Source organism: Chiloscyllium plagiosum, unplaced genomic scaffold, assembly GCF_037043375.1.
Source record: "Chiloscyllium plagiosum isolate Xiang-an unplaced genomic scaffold, Cpla_swu_hap1 HiC_scaffold_29, whole genome shotgun sequence".
Classification (NCBI taxonomy): Eukaryota; Metazoa; Chordata; class Chondrichthyes; order Orectolobiformes; family Hemiscylliidae; genus Chiloscyllium; species Chiloscyllium plagiosum.
In genome coordinates this window covers 54,765,196-54,788,085 of record NW_028270167.1, presented here as the reverse complement: position 1 = coordinate 54,788,085, position 22,890 = coordinate 54,765,196, and positions in this window count along the sequence as shown.

Below are 22,890 nucleotides of genomic sequence, written 5' to 3'. Positions count from 1 at the left end.
TTGTTGGAAAGTCCACAGTTCATATGTGGCAGGCTTTCAAAGATAGGTTAAACATAGTGCAGGATAGGCATGTCCCGTTGAAGGCAAAGGGTTTGAAAGGCAATATTCGTGAACTGTTGATGACAGGACAATTGTCCGACTCGCCAAGAGGAAAAGGGAAGCATACATAACGCCTCGGCAGTTAAGAACATAATGGGCCCTGGAGGAACATGAGAAGAGTAGGACAAGTCTTAAACGAGGAATCAAGGGGGTTAAAACGGGTCATGGAACAACTTCACGCTAGCAGAATTAAGGAGAATCCTAAAGCCTATTATTCATGTATAAGAAGCAAGCGGGAAACTAGAGAAAGGATTGGCCCACTAAAGGAAAATGAAGGAAGGCTGCATGTCGAATCTGAGAGAGTGGGTATGATTCTGAATGATTATTTTGCATCAGTGTTCACTGAGGAGAGGAACATGATAAATGTTGAGTCTAGATTAAGACATTTGATTAGTCTGGATCATGTTGACATAAGTAGGGAAGCTGTGTTGGCAGGCTAGGGTTAATTAATGTGGACAAATCCCCAGGAACGGATGGGATCTATCCCTGGTTCCTGAGTGAGGTGAGAGAGGAAATAGCTGGGGCCCTGACAGATATCTTCGCGGCATCCTTCAGCACAGGTGAGGTTCTGGCCGACTGGAACGTTGCTCATATTGTCCCCTGTACAAGAAGGATAGTAGGGATATTCCGGATAACTACAGAACAATGGACCTAACATTGGTGTTGGGAAATTTGCTGGAGAAGGTACTGAGAAATATGATCTATTCATATTTAGAAAAGAATGGGCATATCAGTGAGAGGCATAGAGGCTTTCGGGAAAGTGCCCAAGTTGATAGATGAAGGAAAGGCTGTTGATGTCATATACATGCACTAGAGTAAGGAGTTAGATAAGGTTCCCCATGGTAACCAAATACAGAACGTAAAGTAACATGGTGTGCAGGGTGTTCTAGACAGGTGGATAAAGAATTAGTTGAGCAATAGGAGGCAGAGAGTGGCAGTTGAATGGACTTTCTGGAAATATAGAAAGATGACCAGTAGTGCTCCACAGGGGTCAGTGTTATGGCCACTGTTGTTTGTGATATACATAAATGATCTGGAAGAGAGCTCTGTCGGAATGATCAGAAACTTTGTAGATGACACGAAGATTTCTGGACGAGCAGAAAGTATAAGTGACTGTTAAAGAATACAGGAGCATTTGGATATAGTGGAAAGTTGGGCGGAAAAGTGGCAGCTGGAGTTCAAAACAGACAAATGTGAGGTGACGCATTTCGGTCAGTCTAATTCTAGATGGGGTTATACAATGAACGGAAGAGCTTTGGGAAAAAAAGTTGATGGACAGAGAGATCTGTGAGTGCAGGTCCATTATACACTGAAGGGTGCTGCACAGGTGGATAGAGTGGTCAAGCAGGCATATAGTATGATTGGCTTCATTGGATGGGGTATTGAATAAAATGGCTGGCAAGTCATGTTAAAATTGAACAATACATTGGTCTGACCACACTTAGAATATTGTGTAAATTTCTGGTCGCCACATTACCGAAAGGATGTGGACGCTTTGGAGAGGGTGTGTAAAAGGTTTAAGCGGATGTTGCCTCGTATGGAAGGTGCAATCTAGGAAGAGAGGTTGAGTAGGTTAGGTTTGTTTTCATTAGAAAAAAGGAGTTTGAGGGGGACCTTTTTGAGGTTTACAAAATCATGAAGGTACAGACAGGGTAGATAGAGAAAAGTTTTCATTCCCAGGTTGAAGGATTAAATAACGAGAGGTCACGCTTTCAAGGTGAGAGGTGAAAAGTTTAAGAGGGATACCCGCGGCAACTACTTGACACAGCGGGTGGTGAGTGTTTGGAACGCGTTCCCAGCAGAGACAGGAGCGGTAATCACGGTAGATACATTTAAGATGCGTCTGGACAGATGCATGAGTAGGTGGGGAGCAGAGGGATACAGATGCTTAGGAATTGGGTGACAGGATTAAACAGTAGATTTGGATCGGCTCAGGCTTGAATGGATGAAGGGCCTGTTCCTTGTCTGTACATTTTCTTTGGTCTTTCTTCTTAAATTACGCCAATTTCATTACAAAATTTACGAGGTCTAAGTGCCTGAAGTGAATCGATGCTGAAACGCTAGTCATAACAAATCTGAGTGTGTGGTAGCGTGGTCGAGCGGTCTAATATGCTGGATTTTAAGCTTCAGTTTCTATCGAATCGTGGCTTCAAATTCCAGCATCGGAAGTGTGCTCCTATGTGGAGATGTATGTGAGAGAACTGCGCATGTGTGGATGCCTTTTAATTTGAGTTTTTGCAGCTCCTCAGTGAGCTTACCCTCTCGGTGATGAAATCAGCGACTATCTCTGAAAACAACGCAAGTTTCGGCTGTCCGACGTATCCTCATATCCCGTCGATAACTTTGCTTTTGGATATCTGCGTTGCCAGTTTCTGTATCTCAAATGGTCGGCACATTTGGTTAAAATGTTGGTGGTTTGAGCCCACCCAGAGAATAAGCCTCAAATATTTCCGCACAAGCATTTACCCCGACCATGTATTGACATTGTAACCGGGAAAACCCATCCATGATTCACCCCAAGTCCGCAGGGAGTGAGATGTTTACACGCAGCAGAATACGACATCACTTTCTCCAAGCTCCCGATGCCAAGAGAATGCGGCCACTGCAGCTTCAATCAGCGACTTTCTGCCAAGCCATGGGAAACAACTCGTGGAAACTCCTTCCTTAGTAACGGCTCTTTCCGTGTGAAAGGAGCAAAACTTTCACTTTAAATTGGAAAGGGCTTCAGGACAAGGGCTCCAGTTCTTGGAACATGTTAAAAATAAAACTGCTGACTTGGAAATAACAAGTGGTAAAGGTTTTAGGAAGAAAGAACAAAGAAAGTGTTGATTGAGACGACTCTGTCTCGTCAGCAGATGGGAAATGCCCAACACTGTAAACGGAAACGATTGGGTTTCCTTAGGTAATTTCCCGACTGATTTACTGTCTGCCAGAGTGATTGGAAATTACATCAGCGACATAAAAGTGAGGGTAAAAATATGAAGATATTAATGTTGAACCTTAAATCCCGGGACAAGTGCTGAATAGATTGTAATGCTTTGAAGGAATAACTGAAGTGAAAGGTGTGAATGATATTTTTGTGATTAGGAGGAATGAACTAAATTATGCTCGCAATATAATAGCAAACTAATCCACAGTGCACCATGCTTGGTTAGCTTAGTCGGTGCAGTGTGGGATGCTTAATCTGAGGGTGGTGGGTGCAAGCCTCACAATGGGCGCTTTCACTGCTTAATACAATTCCGGCTCTTCATTCCACGTGCAGTATTGCAACCCTTCGCAGGGGAATGTTCTTGCTGCTTTCATTGTCCGCCTGCTTTTGATCACACGTCGGTTTCTGAGTGAACACTGTTTCCATTTTACTGGAGGCGCCAGAGACAACTTTATCAGTGCAGCCGAAAATACAATGAATGCTGTCCGTTTCAAAACGTGAGGTTCCAAACCAACCGTGCACCACCCAAAGTGCTCAAAGGCACGGAAAGCGAATGGCCACTTGCTGGGGGTCTGACAGAGACGGATCAATATCACATGGGTCCTGAATCAATTTTCAGTGATTCAGATTGTTCTGATGGAAACCAAAGGGAACTCTCCCTCAACGTTTTGCAATTGTTCTTTTTGTGTTTAACGTAATGAACAGTATATTGTCATTAACGAGGGTGGAGGTGCGGCAGGATCGTGAGGTTTCAGTGTGGGTCATAGACACAGGAAGTCAAAAATCCCCAGAGCACGGGAGAACTGTTTGGTGCAGGATCACTGCCATCTTCTGTTTCTCAACCAACAAATGAAATTACTGGAAAATCTCAGCAGGTTTGGTGGCATCTTGGAAATATAAATCGATTTAAGCCTTCGGGACTAGTGACACTTCTTTTCCATGTCCATCTCCACCTGCTTTTGCACACTCTTCCTTTTTATTGAATGTCTCCTGACTTCCAACTTTATATTCAGCTTCTCTTTTATTACTTCCTCTCCAACCATTTTCCCAGTCTCCAATTTTGTATCAGAACTGTTCCATCCTGTTCCAGGACTTCGAACTGAACAAATAACTCTGTTTCTATTTCCTTAGATTGCAGATGGCCAAAGACTGGAAGGCAGCGTTGTTCCGAAAACTCATTCATGATTCACCCCGAGTCCACAGGGAGCAAGACGTTTACACGCAGCAGAATACGACACCATGTTCTCCAATCCCTCAATGCCAACTGAAAGCTACCACTGCAGCTTCAATCAGGGGTTCCTGGAAAACCCTGGGACACAGCTCGTGGAAACTCCTTTCTTATTAACTACTCTTCCCATGGGAAAGGAACAAAGCTTCCATTTTAAATTGGAAACGGCTTCAGGAGATTGGAAGATTGTTCCTGATCTTGGAACGTGTTGTAAACAAAACTTCTGTCTTGAAAATAAGAAGTGGTAAACGTTTTAGGCAGGAAGAACAAAGAAAATGTTGATTGTGAGGACTCTGTCTTGTCAGCAGATGGGAAATTCCCAATACTGTAAACAGAAATGATTGGATTTCCTCAGGTAATTTTCCGACTGATTTACTGTCTGACAGAGTGACTGGAAATCACTTCATGTGAAAATATTCGGGTTGAATCTTAAATGCCGGGACAAGTGTTAAATAGATTGTAATGTTTTGAAGAAATAACAAAAGTGAAAGATGTGAATTATGTTATTTTTGATTTGGAGGAATGAGCTGGATCTTTGCAAATTGCTGTTCCAGGTGAATTATGCTCAGAATGAAATAGCAAACTAATTCATAGTGTGCCAGGCCTGGATATCTCAGTTCGGTGCAATGTGAGTTATTTAATCAGAGAGCCGTGCGTCCAAGCCCCATAATAGTCGTTTTCACTGTTTAATAGAGTTCCAGCTCTTCGTTCCACATGCAGAATTGCAAGCCAACGCTGGTGGAGCATTCTTGTTGTTTTCGCTGACAAATATGTCCTCCTGCTTTGATCACATGTCGGTTACTGAGTGAAAACTGTCTGCACTTTACTGGAAGCGCCAGATACAACTTTATCAGTGCAGCTGAACATACTATGAATTATGTCCATTTCAAAACGTGAGATTCCACTTCATCCGTGCACCAACCAAAGTGTTCAAAGACACAGAACGCGAATGGCCATTTGTTAGTGGTCTGACAGAGACGGCTCAATGTCTCATGGGTCCTGAACAAAAATTAACTGATTCAGAATGTGCTGATGGTACGGAACGGAGCTCTCCCTGTACATTTTGCAAATGTTCTTGTTGTGTGCTCATGTAAGTTTATGTAATGAACAGTTTATTGCCAGTAACGAGGGTGGGGGTTGGGAAGGATTCTGAGGTTTCAGTGTGGGACAGACGTGATCTGATCGAACGGGTAAGTCAAATATTCCCAGAACATGAGAGAGCTGATTGGTCCAGGATCACTCCCATCTTCTGTTTCAGAATCAACAAATGAAATTGCTGGGAAATCTCAGCAGGTCCGGTCGCATCTTGAAAATGAAAACCGAATGAGATTTCAGGACTGGTGACACTTCTCTTTCCATCTTCATGTCCCTCTGCCTTTCTACAAACTTCGTTTTTATTGAACATGTCCTGAGTTCAAACTTTATATTCAGCTTCACTTTTATTGTTTCCTCTCCAAACATTTTCCCAGTCTCTAAAACTGTATCATGCTTGTTCTATCTCTCACTTTGCCCAGGACTTCCAACTGAACAAATAACTCTGTTTTTATTTCCTGAGATACCAGATGGCCAGAGATTGGAAGACATAGGAACGGTTAGCGCTTTCAGAATATCTAGTCTGCTTCGCCATTCGATCTTGGTTAATATCGTTCTTAACCCCATTCTCCAGTCCTCTACCTGAACACTTACTACCCAGTCTTAGGATCCAGTCTTTTTCCCAGAGTGGGTCCTAATCCGTCCCAAAACCCTCTACATGTGTTGGCAGCTGTTACACCATGTCTACGTGTCATCAATCTCAGTTTCAGTGATTATCGGCAAACACGAACTGTTCTGAGCAGCTCGATCGGGTCTCTGGCCCCACTGTGATCCTGCGGGGGAGCAGTAATCATCTTCATCTCCTACGGAAATGATCGGCGCTTCAAACAAAACGGACAGAAAGAAAGATAGGCTTGTGTGTCAAGATATGTGGAGGTAATTGCTTTCTGACCTGGTCAGTAAACCTTACTCTGTATATCCCCGCACATTTTAGCTGTTGTGGTGAAAGGGAATACAAGTCCAATTAATTGCCATCTTCGCTTTTATTCGATATGTATTCTTCCTTGTTCTGAATATGCAGGGATGTTTCCAGCACTGATGGTCACCATTTCTCAGAGTGCATGCCGCGGGCCCTGATCTTTTCTGGAGAGTAGCAGTATTAGTTTGTACGAAAGTGGCCCAGTACAAAGCTCAGAAGAAACAGTGTTGTTCCCTCTTTCCGGACGACAGTCTTTCATATCATGTTCGATGGGGTTTTATTGCATTCTCATCAGCAAACCTTGTTTTGAATTTACTCACCCAATACTGCTGTAGCAGTGAAAAGAATATAATTCCGAATACCTGCTGCGTGAATTTCATTTTCAAATTTTTATTCGCAGTGGTCCTTCATATGTGGCGATGTCTATATCACTGCTGGACATCCTGTTTAAGAGTGCAGTTACATATGTTCCTCTGTCTTGTCGCTACAGGGAAAATTGTCTGCGCCTTTTCAGCCAATATTTCCTGGATATTTCAACATGGTATTCTTTATTTTTTCAACCATGTCCTCTTTAAGGACACAGTTACCGGGCACTGATCCTTTCTGTAACAACAGTACCGCATTTGCTTTACATGTGAAAGGGGGCCTGGATCAGTAACAAGGAGAGCATTCATTTCCTTTTGTCACAGCGAACACTGGATTCATGATGTTAGTCTCTGTCAAATGCATCCGAAAATGTGCTCTGAAAGCTTCATTTGAACGCTGTCTGTCTTTCTCAACGTGTGTCAACCAAAAGCAGAAATCCTCAATCATAGTTTGGAGCAGTTCACATATTCGAGTTTCGAAGCAGCAGACACGGATACAGTTCATTCAGTCAACAACAGGAATGAAAAGATTTACAGGCACAGACGAACTATCGACTCTTGTTCTCATACTATTAATAATATTACTGTGTGGCCTGAAGTCTAAGCCATGTTGTAACTGAAAATGAGGAAATCACAGACAGGCTGCCGAATGACAGTATGTATTTTGTTTTCTTGTTCTCACAGAGTTTCAGGAAAGTATGACAGCGAGGGAGAGGAATGCAAGTCAAGTGCAGCTCTGGTGAAACACCTTCTGTCTGATTCAGTCACCAACAAGAAACGTGAATGCGACAAAAGCGAGAAACCTTTTCACACTTGGAACAAAGAACAATCACGAACAGTGGCCACCTCCTTGACATCTCAGATCGCCTTTGACCTTCCCTGAATATGTATAGAAACTAATTTTTGTACACCTCAAAGTGAGAAGTGTTTGATTTACCGACAATAAGTGAGTCGAATGTCCTTGATTGCCACATAGGTTTCCAACTCAGCTTGCAGCCAGGTGGCAGTTGCTCATGGCTTTGCTGGATAATGCACTTTTCTGGAGAAAGAAAATGAAAGTTGGAACTCTTATTGGCTCTGGGTTTCCAATAATCTCGCTATGTATTCTGCCATTCTCGGATTCCAGTGCGAAACCAGTTTTTCAGTTTATCCGAGCAGCAGGAGAGTCGGCGTTTCTGGCAGGAGCAGAATTCATCATCTCCAGTGATCACTTTATCTGAGGAGAGAAAATGAACACAGTTTCACACAGCGACAAATCGGAATTGCATTCCGTTTCAGCATGGCAGCAGATAGGGCTAGCAAATTCAAAGCCAGATTTGCTGATGAGAACAACAAGCACGACCGCTCAGATAGAGCAATTCCTTCCCACCGCTTATTCTGCAGAACTGCTGCAGTTGCTGTGAGTATGCTGCAGGGTATCATCAGGTACATGCTCTTGGGTTTCCGGTTTTGGCCTGTGTGCTCGCGTGGCTGAACAATCTGAGACTCTGATTTCAGATTCCACTTCTTAAGAAGGCTTGTGTTTGCCTTCTTTGCACGCTCACCTGTTGCATCACTGGAGCCAGAGAGTAACTCTGTGCACTCATTCCCATCCCCATTTCAGTTTGGATCTGGGCGGCTGTGTTGATGTTAAGCTAAAATGCTATTGAAGCATACATTTCAATAATATCCTGTACTGTCCCCCGAGTCTTTGATGTTTTGTCGAAATCGATCAATCTCATCTATCAACATTCTCATTCAAGGGATCTCCACAGCCTCTGAGGACATCGAACTTAAAGATTCAGCTCAATCTCAGTTCCCACATGTCTGTCACTGTTCGCTGAGTACTGATATTGTACATTTGCAGTTCTTCCGAACATTTCCTCTGCTAGTATACTTATTGCTGCCTGCAAGCATCCTGTTCTGCGGTTACTGTGATCGTGGTTGTCGGTATTTTGCATTGTGACCACAGCAACCTCGATTTGAAACCAAATCACGGCACTAAGTGTTCTCTCCGTTGTCCTTTTTGTGACACATGCTAAGAAATTAATTGTTCTACCTTCAAATTCCGCTCTCTCACATCTCTGCGTTTCATATATCAGGATTCAAACACACCCATTGTCGGAGATTTCTCTCCTTCCCACGATCATTAAACCTCCTTTCCGTCCCTCCCATTTCTCTGGGACAATGCAGACTCTATCACTCTCTTTCACACTCATACTGTTCTGTCTGTGCTGCTGCTGCGGTCACTGTTGCTGGGCGAACGTGCCCCAATACCAAAATCAGGACCTTCAAACAAATTGATCCATTTGGATACCGTGTTATGAGATCAATCCCCATGTAGCAGCTTTAACTGACATAGGCCAGAGACAATTGGAGCGTCAGGCTCATGGAAAATACCCAGAGCAGTTTTGGTGAAAAGGCCTTATATTGGAAAAGATCAGCTTTTATGGCTTTCTGCGTTGGTCTTGTTATAATTTGATAGAACTGATAATCCAGAGACCCAGGTAATAATCTTAGTACTCGGGCTTCAGTCCCTCCATGCGAGATTGTAAAATTTGGATTCAGCAAACACCTGCAATGAAGAATCCAATGACTCCTATAGATCCATTGACAATTGTTGAAAAATATACATCTGGTTTCCTGATGTCATTTCAGGATAGAATCTGCTATCCTTACTTCGTCTGGCCTGCATGTGACTTCAGGCTCATAGCAATATGGTTGAGTCTCAACTGCCCGCTGGGCAATTCCGAATGGGAAATAAATTCTACTTAGCCAGAATCGCCCTCATACTAATCCAGAATTTTTAAAACAAATGCTCATTAGGCTCAAGGAAGAGTGTTGTGTGCAGTTTTACAAGTCACATTATAGTAGGGATGTCATCACACTGAGAACATTGCAGGATATATTTACCGGGATATTGTTTGGGATGAAGAGTTTCAGTTGTGAAGAAAGACAGAACAGAGTGGACTGTTTGTCACATTGCAAAGGAGATGTAGGTAAGTCATGAATGAGTTATGGTATGGACAGATTTGACTGAAAGAGTTTCCCATTGATGGAGGGATCGATCAGCAGGGGACAGAGATTTACGGAGAAAGGAAGAAAGGTTTGAGAAGATGTGCAAAAACCTTTATCAGCCAGGAGGTGGTTGGAAAATAGAATACACTGCCTGCATTGTTCAGAGTGGCAAAAACCCTTACAACCTGAATAAATATTCAGATGTGAACTTGTGATGCCAAGACATATAAGGCTGTGGGATAAGCATTGAGAAATGCGATTCAGTTCATTAGGCAGTTGTTCTGACAAGTGTGGCCACAATTGGGTGAAGGCCCTCCTTTGACACTCCTGTCCTTGGTATTATAATGGTTAGTGTCCCCGCCTGTCACCGGGCTCAATTCCCGGCTGGGGACAGTACAAATGTTTTAAAACTGCCACTCCATTCCCTAGTTCGGGCATTGATACCTGTCCTTCCATTCTCGATGGTGCATGTCACAGGAAGGACAGTGCTGCCTGAATCAGTGTTGGGAAGGGCTGCAACTCTCAGGGAGGCAGAGTGTCAGCTGCACCTTATGACTGCTTTGGAATGAAAAGCATTTGACAGACTTGTACCGGTTTGAAGTGTTTGCTGGAAGCAGGAAGGTGTGGAATAAACATCGTAAAAACATTCAAATATGAGTGCAGAAACATTTCCAGCAGCACGAATTAAATTGTAAAGGACAGAGTCGCGTTTTGATACATTGAATTTGGGTTGAATTGCTTTGATCAGGCTGAGTTACCAGGGTATAAAGCCATTAAAAAATGATACAGCAATTGCTCACTATGATGGAACATTGTGTCTGTAATTCGCACGGCTGTTCGGTGGGAGGGTTAGGTTAATTGGCAAAGTTAAATTGCCCTCTCGTGTCCAGGGAGTTAATTAAGTAAGTTATGTGAATTAGCCATGGGTAACGTGCGGACAAGGTCAGAAGTCACAGGACGACATGTTATAGTCCAACATGTTTATTTGAAATCATAAGGGGGAGGGCTCACTCTTCCTCAGGTGAAATATACGGGAATAGGGAAGGGAGCTAGGTCTGGGTGAGATGACCTTCAGGGAGTCAACACCGGCTGGATTGACTGAAATGCTCTTTCTTCACTGTAGGATTCTGTGATTCTATCGGAGCGGATAATGATGGTGGTTACTGGGGTGTAAACCATTAGAGAAGATGCTGATGGGGGTGCACTGAGGATGAGATTTTATTCACTTTTCTTCTTGGAAAATTGAGAACAGTTATTGCTGAACCAAGGAAGACTTAGTGGGGTGTTTTCCTGTTATGATTTGTTTAGACAGAGTAAATGGGTGGAAAATTCCCTCTTTCAAGTAAGTAAACATATAAATGCCAGGCATTCAAATCCTTTGAATAAAACCTTTGAAGGACAAAGAAATGATGAGAACAGAATCGCTGTCACTCAGAGAATCTGTTTTTAAAAATATTTGAAAAGGCATATTTGGTGACATACAAGGAATACATTTCACAAGGAGTGAGACAGCGTGTGGCTAGGTAAAGGTGCAGAGGTGGGGTGTAGTCGGTCGGAAGTTGCGGGGAAACAATGTCTGAGTGGGTTGACTTTAAATGTAAAGACATTTCGTGAAGATGAATAAGATTCGATTCCAAAACTCTAAATTTTGAAAGATTTGGGATAATATTCAACTTCAAGCATTGTAAATGGAACTGAGTGGATTTTTGTCTTGCGATGGGAACATATTATATAATGAATCGGAAGTGACCAGTTGCTTGGAGATCGACTTCGTGCTTTAATCACTTGCGTTAAAGATGTGAGGACAAAAACAATGATGTTTGGTCCATTTAATACTCGGTGAAATCTGCCAAAATAATGAGCAACAAAACTGCACTTTAAAACTCTGATTTTCTAAGAAGTATTCTCCTTCAGCTGAAATAAAGTCAGAGCAAATTTGAATACAACATTAATCGTTCCAATGAGATAAATCTAATTCACTTGCGATATTATAATGAACATTGTCAGGTTGCAGCAAAATTAAAATGAAACGAACAAACAACGTTTCTTGCGGTTTAATCCAATTCAGCCATATCAGAAAGGCCATTGAGGCACAACATCGCCTTTATTTCCCTCTCCATGGCTGCTTCTCCACGCGAGAGAGAAAGTCACTGAAGACATTATGAGTCAATTGAAGGTGAGAATATGACTTAAAAGTCTTTTTCTCTGTTTGATTCTGACACAGTTCTGACTCAGAATGTATTAATGACAGCTATTCATTCTGACCAGCATGGCTATTTATTGGAATTTGCTGTCATTATAATTTTGGTGAAAGCAGAAACACATTGGCATGGATTCGATTCCGCTCTGGAAGATTCTCATCCATGACTTTCATGCATGTAACCTGATGGGGTCACATGTCACCGCTCGACAAAATGTGCTGAGGAGACCGAGCGATTATGGTGGTGGGTTATTATACTATTGTGCTCCACACTCACGGATTCGACTCACACTCTGTTTGCTAACTTCACAAACCGATCCAACAGTTTTCCTTTGCACGTCACAACTCTGGTATACACTGGGTCGAGAATCTTGTTCTTACCATTCACTGCACGTGAGATTGACGAGCAGTCGACACCACATTAAAGTCGAAATGAAGAGCGAGAGCAGTCATTCTATTCAATTTTGCATTAAATTGTTGTAATAAGAAAGAACGCATTTTTCTTTCTGCACCACATTCCATCTTGTCTTTCTGAGAAGTTACATCGAAAGAAAGAAACAAATAACAAGAGATCGGGAGCACAGGTTTATCCAGTGGGGTTGTACATGAGTATTTTAACCTAACACTTCACACAATGTTCTGATCAGTATTTCAAACAGTCACTCGGAATCGGAGCCACAGAAAACTTCTCCAATGAAACGACCTTTCATTCTTTCACACATTTCTGCTGTGTGTGAATCGTACAATGATCCATCATCCAGCGTGATCACTGACTTGCCAACTGTATAAGGTCTACCAACTTTCTTCAGCAATCACAGCTTCTGGACACAGCCACCTTCTTTCTGAGTTCATGAGCCTTGTTCCTGATCTGTCTGAACTGTTTAATAAACATTTCCTATCACTTCAGCCCATCCCCTCACAATTCTGAACTTATAAATAAAATAAGGCCTGAGACCAAATGTTAAACAAAGTGGAAGTATGCCACTCAGCCCATCGAGTCTGCCCCAACATTCAATTAACTCATGGTTCATCTGATAATCTTCAACTCGATTCTGCTTACTTACCTCGACAATGTTTCATCATCTTTCTGATTAACTATTTGGCACAGTTTGAAAATACACAACAGCTCAACCTCAACAGAGGGTGCCACAAAAATACCACAGACCTTCTGGCCCCTGAGCAAAGCAATTACTCATCATATCTGAAATAAATAGGCAATATCTAATTCTGTGTTCATGTCGATTGGTGCTCTCCTCACAGCATAGGGCAAGCCACCTGCCTATACCTACCCTATCAAGATCCAGTGAATATTGAACGTTTATAAATGTTATTATGTTATTATAGAGCTCCCCCCACCCCCTTTGTTTCACGGAGAATAATCCCAGTCTAACCAATCATTCCACGAAGCTCCATTGTATACAGAGTTAGCAACATGTTTGTAAATCTCTGCTGGCTCTTACAGCGTCCTTACGAAGTTACAAGACAGGTGGAGAAATTTCGGTGAGGAAACGGGTTGAAATTTCAGGCGCAGATGGGAATTGGAACTTGAAATCCGAAAGCGATTGAAATCATATTGATCCACAGAAGGACCAAATGCAGCAATGATAACTCTGACAAATAAGAATCTAATCATATTCGATTGACATTCAATGGCTTCATTGTAACTGAATTCCTCAGTGTGATCGTCCAAGGAGGTGGTATTTCGGAGAAATGGAACCTGACCGCCCATATAAAGAAATTGACTACAATAACATGTCCGTTGGTCGACTTTGATTATTAGCTCAATTCTCGTCTCCGTGAAGCCTACGTTGTCCGCGACGCACAAAGTAGATTTTTGACAGAATTCTCTCCATTTGCCACGTGGGTGCAGCTTCAATACCACTGAGGGAACTGGACACCCTCCACAACAATGCAGTCACTTAAATGTACATTCTTCAATACCTGAATATTTATTCCCTTAATTGCGAAGGCACAATTGCAACAGAGTGCACCACCTTGCGGATTCATTGGAGTACGTCGTCCAGGTTTTGATGACAGAACCTTCAATGTTCAAAAACTTTACCGACTCTAATACAAGGTTGAAGATGCACTGAAACGTCACTGTTTGCAAATTAACCTCCAAGGAACATATCAGCATGACTTGGAGAGGAATCAGTGGTAAATTCATTGAGTGATGCAGTGGTCTTGATCTCAAAGAGTTATACTTCAGCCCTCCACCTTTCATCATACATTTTTAAAAAAAATCGACTATTGCATTGACCAGACTTGTGCACAATCCTTTGGTTGTTTCCTAAACTGGCGCTTGCTAAAGATCGAATATCATCCTCAGCCTGTGGTCGACAATAGAAAATATCCAAAAACCCTCTCGAACAACTGATCTCCCTGTCCAACAAGCTTCACAGATCTGTGAATGTCCACTCCAAGTTCTCTTTGTTCCTGTACACCACTCAGAATCCCCACTGTCATTGTTTCAACTCCCCAAATTCATTCCCACTTATTGGTCTGGATTCAATTACATTCGCCATTTTTCCTTTCTACCTGATTGTTACATCCCTGCGGTCCCTGAAATTATTCATCATTGTCAACTATACAACCAATTGTTATATCTTCTGTAAACTTCTTAACCATGACTCCTACAACTAAGTTTGAATTATCGATCTTCATCAGGAAACAGTGGTACTCCACTAGAAACAGCCACCAAACTTGGTTCATTTTTGGATGGGATGAATACCTGAAAATAAAAGCAGAACCGGACCCTTGCTGTCATTTGTAAACCTGATGGTGACTCTGCAGGTTGGTCTCCTGACTGATTCCTTCTCACATGTGGGAGTGGTGAATGACCTGTCCAAGTTGTGACTGAGCAAGTGAGTTTACACTTCAGCGGGTAATTGAATCCCTTCCTGCAGACCCCGCCCCCATGGACCTGACTTCATTGCGGCGTGGGTATCCTTGTGTCTGTTTAGTTTAGATTAGTAGTTGAATTTGAGTCCACGCTGAGACAACTCCCAATTATCCCCGTCATCCATGTATCTTTTTTATCCTTCCTTATTCTCCCACCGAGTGTGGCTATCATAGTCTGAACAGCACTTGCTGTTCATCCTTAACTCTCCTTTTCCTGAGTCAGAGGGAATTTATGGGTGAAGCATACTATTGTGCGGCTGGAGTAATATATTGGCTGGCCTCGTTAAGGACGGCAGATTTCCCTTTTGAAGGGAAATGAATGAATGGGTTTTCAGCAAATTAAAACTTTTGGTCACTCTTCCTCTGAGCGGGTTTATATTCCAGATTTTATTCATCAAATCTAATTACTACCAGCTGCCATGCTCAATTCTCCAAGGATGTCTGGCCCAAATATCGCCATTACATTTGCAGATGACACGAAGATTGGTGGAGTAGCAGAAACCATAGGGGAGTGTCAAAGAATGAAGGAGAATATAGATAGACAGGAGAGTTGAGCGGAGAATTGGCAGATGGAGTTGAATCCAGGCAAATGTGAGGTAATGCATTTTGGGAAGTCTAATTCTCGAGCCAAGTACACTGTAAACGGAACAGTCTTGGGTAAAATTGATGAGCAGAGCGATCTGGGAGTTCAGATCCTTTGTACCCTGAATGTAGCTGCACAGGTGGATTGAGTGGACAAGAAGGCATATGGAGTGCTTGTCTTCACCGGACGGGGCATTGAGTATAAGAGCTGGCATGCTAAAATTGTACAAGATTTTGGTTCAACCGCATTTAGAATGCTGTGTACTGTTCTGGTCGCCAAATTACCAAAACGATGTGCACGGTTATGTAAGAGTGCAGAGAAAGTTTATGCGGATGTTGCCTGGTATGGAAGGTGCTAGCTCTGAAGAGAGGTTGAGTAGGTAATGTCTGTTTTCATTAAAGAAAACGAGATTGAGTGGGACTTGAGTGACGTCTACAAAATCATGAAGGGTATAGCCAGGGTGGATAGAGATAAGCTTTTTCCCAAGGTGAGGTATTCAATAATGAGATGCCACACGTTCAAGATGAGAGGTGAAAAGTTTAAGAGAGTTCGACGTTGGAAGTATTTTACACAAAGGGTGGTAGGTACTTGGATAGTGTTGCCAGCAGAGGTAGTAGAGGCAAGCACGGTAGATTCATTTCAGGTGCATCTGGACAGATGCATGAGTAGATAGGGTGCAGAAGGATACAGTTGGTTTTGAATTTAGTGATAGGTTTCGACAGTGGATCAGCTCAGGCTTCGACGAGCAAAGGGTCTGTTCTTGGCCTGTAAATTTTCTGTGTTCTCTGTTCCTCTGTGTTCACTACACGACCAACCGCATGCTACATTGCTACATCTCAGAGAATGACATTGTCAATTCCAATTCTCACAGAGGGAATTCGAGTATGACATGCGGCTGTGTCCACTCCTGTCCTCTTCATTTAACCAAGTTTGATCACTGGTCCCAAGTCATAACCCCCCCCCCCCCCCACCCAATCATCTGCTTCCCATTCCCTTCCATTTCTTCGTTGTCATGTCTTTGGAATGTAATTTCTTTAGAGCCTTAGTAAATTTGTACAGTGCATCTTGGAGGCTGTCATTGATTTTTACCATGCAGAAGGATTGGTTAATACTTACAACAGTCTCTAACACACTGATTAAAAGGTAGAGCCTTTAGGAACAGCTGAAACAAAAATAGACCAGGTTGCTTCAGGATGAATGCACCTATCACGGCCAAGAACAGAGAGAACTCCTGAGCAGGTGAAGACTTCTCTGTATCTTGTTCAGAGTACGCAGTTGTTTAGTTGCCTGAGGACCAATCACATCGTTGCTGGCAGCAGACTGAATTTGTCATTGGTGAATTAGTGGCCAATCATCAATGAGCTCCTTGTTACAAACCAAACTTGCATCTATGTATCACTCCGTTCATCTCCAATCACATTTCAATTATTGGGTCACTCTCAGGGGAATTGCTGTCAAACCTTGCAGCTGTCCTCCACTTACAATCTGTTTGTAAGGTCGCTCTTTTCATATTTTAGTCCACAATTGAATTCAATTCTTTTTTTAAAAATGTTTTTTTTATATGTCTTCGCCCTGAGAAAACTAAATTGCCATTTCAAAAACGCATTTTCTTGCAAATTACATGATGCACTTTTTTTTAAGAAAGTGCATTCTATTTATTTTGTCCCTTCTTGCAATGTTATGCAACCTTTGCATTTCTTAAAGCTTTTACGTATTTCACCATTTCTATTTTAGGACATTACATTACATTCACAATAGGTTTTCTAGTGATGTGTGTAATTAAACGGTTACAACAAACGACATCATCAAAATATCTTGCATTGTTAAATTGAAACTTTTAAAAAAGGCCAGTGGATTACAATCTATGTTATTTTGTATTTTATTGTTCTTTGTTGGGTGGTCTTCGAAGTGCGGAAGATCCAACAGCAATCCCAAAGTCCCCTTTCATATGGAAGAGGACTTCTTCAATGATCGGTATTGATTCTAATAGAAATACCCTGCAGGTTCTAAATTCCTAATTCATTATCCTGGGATAAGAAAGCACTTCAACCCAATCCAGAAGCATCAGCGGCCATTTTGAAAAGACTTGAAAACGCAGGGATCGTCAAAATAGGTTCACAGATTCAAATTACTTTCAACCTCGCACACTGCGAACTAAACCACCTTTCTCTTATTTCGTTCAAAAATTTGTTAAAGGTACAGCTGTCCAGCTAAAATTATGGTCAACTTTCGTGTAAAGCCAAACAATCCAAAAATCTATTAATTTCTCATTTAGTTTTAGGAAATTCTACTGGTATCACTTTTGCTATCTCCATCAACATCTGTGTGCTTGTGTGAGCACGTCTGTGTGACTGGGCGTGCACGTGTATCTCTCTTAGTCGATATGTGTGCTTCAGTCTGCAGGAGTCTCTGCACATTTCTCTGTATATGTAATTGTGTCTGAGTATTTGTACCGATTTCCGTCTGTCAGACACATAGAGAAACAGGGACAAATCACACACATACAGAGGTACAGACAGATTGGGGTTTAAACTCCATTTCAATTGTTCGAATCCCGAAGACAACAGAGGGCCCGTTGCACAGAGTACAGACACAGAGATACATAAACATGGAGACACACATTAATACACACAATGAGACACAAACACACTCACATAGTCACAGATAGACAGACAGAGATAGATGTGTAGACACACACAGAATCACAGAGACAGGAATGCACGATAATACATACACACATTCAGAGAAACACATGCATAAATCCAAACAGAATCAGTGTGCAGTAACTGATTCTGTGCTGTGTCCAACCATCTGTACCACAATCTGTGTCCATCAGCTCGTTCCCAGTTTTTACAGATGAGGTGTTCATGAGAAAGTGGAACAGTCGCGTGAGGTTTCTCAGCATAATATCCGTGAAAAGGTGAATCAAGTTAAAAGTTCATAGTCATTTCAGCAACTGTCAGACTTGTGCACCACATCCCTGTAATCACTGGATGTCCATTATTAAGTAGAATTAACTTGCAGTGCAGTTTGCTCCGCACCACAGTCACAAACATTCTCTGTCTCCACCACCCACACTCAGTAGCAGTGGAGTGTACCACAGACATGATGCACTGTAGAAATTGCCCAAAGTTCTTCACAGAGCAGCTTCCAGAACCACAGCATTATCGGGTGGAACAGTGAGCACAGCAGATGCAAGGGACACCAGTTGACAATTCCATATCCAGCCACTCGCCACCCTGATTCGGAAAAACGTCTCAGTTCCACAAGGTTGGAAATCCTGGAACTCCCTCCCTTAGATTATTATGGGTTTATCTGGACAAAATGAATGGCAGCAGTTCAAGTGGATAACTCATCGTCAACTTCGCCAGAACAATTATATCTGAGTAATATGCGGTAACTCAGAGGCAATGAGCCAAACACGTTAATGAATCACAAAAAAAAGTTCACTATTTGGAACCCACTTGCTCCAGTGCTGAGCGTTTGATTAGGTTGTGTCCATATTCCAGAAAATTGAAATATGATTTCATTTGAATGTACCAAATTCTGAACAGACTTCAAAGGGTAGCTGGTGAGAAATTGATCCTGTGGGTTTGGGTATCTGAAACACGATAACACAGTATCAGGAGTTGCAGAAAAGCTCTCCAGGTCTGGCAGCACGTGTGAAGAGAAGTCAGTGTTAAATTTACACCATTTCCAGATCTTTTAATTGTTATTGCCACACTCTCAGGGTAAGGGACAGGTTATTTGGGAATGAGATGAGGAGAGCGCGATTAACTGTAAGGCCTCTGATCTTTAATATTCTCTGTCCCTGACGATTGCTGATGCACCCTCACTGAGTGCATTTCAGATTGGAAGACACAGATTGCTGGTGTCTAAGGGAGTCACGCTATATGTGGATTGTACAGGAAACTGGATATGAAATCTAATTCTAGTTTTGATTGGATTGACTACTCGAACAGACTGAACATTTTAAACAGGCTGCATAGACCCCTCATTCTTTCTTCAGCGTTATCCCCATTCCAATTGTTCAGTAATTATTACTTTTCTAACTTCCTACCACTCTGCTGAATTCCCCTACTTTCATAACACATGAGCTAACCTTTCCCTTCTCTCAGCAGATGTTGCAGCGAGAATTGCATCTCCCTATTCTCCTGTTTCTGTGAGACGAAACATTCTTATATCCGACTCCTTTATATTCTGTTTGTTTACAGAGAAAGGAAGCATTGTGCTGTCCAAATTCATAACATGCTCAGAATGCCATCAATATATTGTGATGATTTGAAAAATAAAATATATTAAACATAATGAAACTCATGATGAAAACACCAGATGCAATTCGATCTGTAAGGGTCAGGAATTCAGTCATGCTAGGTGAAAGTGAGGACTGCAGATGCTGGAGATCAGAGTCAAGATTAGAGTAAGGAGAAAGTGATGTCTGCAGATGCTGGAGATCAGAGCTGAAAATGTGTTGCTGGTAAAGCACAGCAGGTCAGTCAGCATCCAAGGAGCAAGGTTACGGGCACAAGCCATTCATCAGGAATGAGGAAAGCGTGTTCAGCAGGCTACGATAAAAGGTAAGGAGGAGGGGCGTTGGAAATTTGATAGGTGGAAAGAGGCCAAGATTAGGGTGATAGGTTAGAGTGGGGTGGGGGCGGAGAGGTCAGGAAGAAGATTGCAGGTTAGGAAGGCGGTGCTGAGTTCGAGGGATTTGACTGAGATAAGGTGGGGGGAGGGGAAATGAAAAAACTGGTGAAACCCGAGTTTATCCCTTGTGGTTGGAGGGTTCCCAAGCGGAAGATGAGACGCTCCTCCAACCGGCGTGTTGTTGTGGTCTGGCGGTGGAGGTGTCCAAAGACCTGCATATCCTTGGTGGAGTGGGAGGGGGAGTTGAAGTGTTGGACCACAGGGTGGTTGGGTTGGTTGGTCCGGGTGTCCCAGAGGTGTTCTCTGAAGCACTCTGCAAGTAGGTGGCCTGTCTCCCCAATATAGAGGAGGCCACATCGGGTGTAGCGGATGCAATAGATAATGTGTGTGGAGGTGCAGGTGAATTTCTGGCGGATATGAAAGTTTCCTTTGGGGCCTTGGAGGGAAGTGACGGGGGAGGTGTGGGCGCAAGTCTTACACCTCCTGCGGTTGCAGGGGAATGTGCCGGGAGTGGAGGATGGGTTGGTTGGGCGGTGTGGCTCTGACGAGGGAGTCACGGAGGGAGTGCTCTTTATGGAACGCTGATAGGGGAGGGGAGGGGAACCTATCCCTGGTTGTGGGGTCCGTTTGGAGGTGGCGGAAATGACAGCGGATGATACGCTGTATGTGGAGATTGGTGGGGTGGTAGGCGAGAACCAATGGGTTTCTGTCCTGGTGGCGGTTGGAGGGACGGGGCTCAAGGGCGGAGGAGCGGGAAGTGGAAGAGATACGGTGGAGGGCATCGTCGACCATGTCGGGGGGCGGAGTTGCGGTCCTTGAAGAAGGAGGCCATCTGGGTTGTACGTTTTTGGAACTAGAAATAGAGAGGGCCTTCCACTCCGACCTGAAATTCACTTGGACAGTCTCAGATTCTTCTCTCCCCTTCCTAGCCCTCTCTATTTCTATCTCGGGTGACCGAATCAACACTGACATCTACTATAAACCAACTGACTCCCACAGCTACCTTGACTACACCTCCTCCCACCCTGCCCCCTGTTAAAACGCCATTCCATTCTCCCAATTCCTTCGTCCTCGCCGCATTTGCTCCCAGGAGGACCAGTTCCAAAAGCGTACAACCCAGATGGCCTCATTTTTCAAGGACCGCAACTCCGCCCACCGACGTGGTCGACGATGCCCTTCACCGTAACTCTTCCACTTCCCGCTCCTTCGCCCTTGAGCCCCGCCCCTCCAGCCGCCACCAGGACAGAACCGCACTGGTCCTCACCTACCACCCCACCAATCTCCACATACAGCGTATCATCTGCCGTCATTTCCGCCACCTCCAAACGGACCCCACAACCAGGGATATATTTCCCTCCCCTCCCCTATCAGCGTTCCGCAAGTCCCTCCGTGACTCCCTCGTCAGATCCACAACCCCCAACAACCCATCCTCCATTCCCGGCACATTCCCCTGCAACCGCAGGAGGTGTAAGACTTGCGCCTACACCTCCCCCCTCACTTCCCTCCAATGTCCCAAAGGAAACTTTCATATCCGCCAGAAATTCACCTGCACCTCCACACACATTATCTATTGCATCCGCTGCACCCGATGTGGCCTCCTCTATATTGGGGTGACAGGCCACCTACTTGCAGAGTGCTTCAGAGAACACCTCTGGGACACCCGGACCAACCAACCCAACCACCCTGTGGCCCAACACTTCAATTCCCCCTCCCACTCCACCAAGGATATGCAGGTCTTTGGACTCCTCCACCGCCAGACCACAACAACGCGCCGGTTGGAGGAAGTGCGCCTCATCTTCCGCCTGGGAACCCTCCAACCACAAGTGATAAACTCGGATTTCACCAGTTTCCTCATTTCCCCTCCCCCCACCTTGTCTCAGTCAAATCCCTCGAACTCAGCACTGCCTTCCTAACCTGCATTCTTCTTCCTGACCTCTCCGCCCCCACCCCACTCTAACCTATCACCCTCACCTTGACCTCTTTCCACCTATCACATTTCCATCGCCCCTCCCCCAATTCCCTCCTCCCCACCTTTTATCTTAGCTTGCTGAACACACTTTCCTCATTTCTGATGAAGGGCTTGTGCCCGAAAGGTAGATTCTCCTGTTCCTTGGATGCTGACTGACCTGCTGTGCTTTACCAGCAACACATTTTCAGCTCTGATCTCCAGCATCTGCAGACATCACTTTCTCCACAGAGATGGTAAAGAATGGAATACTCGTACATGGTAAGGACGAAGAATTTTCATTATGAGACCTTCATGCTTTACCACCAATGTTTGTTTTATTTTAATCATTTAAGTTCTTCACAAAAGCTTTCCATTGTTCTTTTAGATGATCAATTTCCCGATCATGATTAAAGTTGGCTATGAATTCTTGTCACTGTCAAATGTGCTGCATTAAACAAATAGACCAGCGAATTCATTTTTTGGCAGGTGGATTCACCCCAAATACACTTAATAACTTTCATAACCTGTCATAGCCAGTACAAAAGAAGATGGTTGTGATTGTGGAGCGTCAGACATCTCAGCTCCCGGAAGCCTCTGCAAGAGACCCTCAGGGTAATGACAGAGGCCTAACAATCTTCAACTGCTTCATCAATGACCTTCGTACTGTCATAAGGTCAGAACTGGGGACGTTCGAAACATTCAAGAGGCTTGACACTATCCAACACAAAGCAAACCAGTTGATTGGCACCACATCGACAAACATGCAATCTCTTCACTACTGGCACTCAGTAGCAGTTACTATCTACAAGATGCATTGCAGAAAATCACTAAAGATCCTTTGATTGTACCTCCCAAACCCACGACCACTTCCATCTCAAAGGGCAAGGGCAGCAGGTACGTGAGGGCAACACGACTTGTAAATTCCCTCCAAGGAATTCAACGCCTTGAATTGGAAATATATCGCCCCTCCTTCACAGACGTT